Raw genomic sequence first — 514 nt, 5'->3', positions numbered from 1 at the left:
GGCAGACTCTCCATGATATACTTCATATCCACCTGGCCCTTCTGTGTGGGAGGAGGCTTCCTCATGGTGGAAGGGCTGTTTGGGACCCAGGCAAACCAGTCGTACTGGAACACAGGCAGGCACACAGATATCAGCCTATAGATGCTAACCCAGGCATAGTTTAGATTCATCCAGAAAAGTCTTTGTAATCCCACCTGTCCGAAGTTGACAGCAGCATGGTGTGCTGAAGCTGTGAAAATCACAACAGTCAGGTACTCGACCAACTGCTCCCGAGTTTTCAGGGAATCTGGAAACTCTGTGAACATTGGTAACATTTTGAACTTGATATGCAATGAAATGTGACTTTGTACGCCATGCAAACACAATGCATATGCAATCATAAGAACATGCACACTTATAGTAAATTGATCCTGTACTCACCACAATTCTGGGGACAGTACTTCATACCGGAGGAGCAGACATCTTGAACAAATGCCTGGATCTCCTCGTCCTCCTGAACGGACTCATCACTGCC

General features: G+C 46.7%; 1 long non-coding RNA gene across 1 annotated transcript; it reads right to left on the bottom strand.

Moving 5' to 3' along the window:
• Positions 1-8: 8 nt before the first annotated feature.
• On the bottom strand, positions 9-504 carry LOC107734921 (uncharacterized). Its single transcript, XR_001639222.1, has 3 exons — positions 421-504; positions 195-295; positions 9-104 (listed from the first exon to the last, which is right to left on the bottom strand). It is a non-coding gene; the product is annotated as an uncharacterized LOC107734921 (long non-coding RNA).
• Between the last annotated feature and the right edge of the window lie 10 nt (positions 505-514).

This window comes from Sinocyclocheilus rhinocerous, unplaced genomic scaffold (genome assembly GCF_001515625.1).
Source record: "Sinocyclocheilus rhinocerous isolate Xijiao unplaced genomic scaffold, SAMN03320098_v1.1 C35528258, whole genome shotgun sequence".
Taxonomy (NCBI): domain Eukaryota; kingdom Metazoa; phylum Chordata; class Actinopteri; order Cypriniformes; family Cyprinidae; genus Sinocyclocheilus; species Sinocyclocheilus rhinocerous.
The sequence above is the reverse complement of the archived record's forward strand: the minus strand, read 5'-3'. Positions and strand labels throughout refer to the sequence as shown.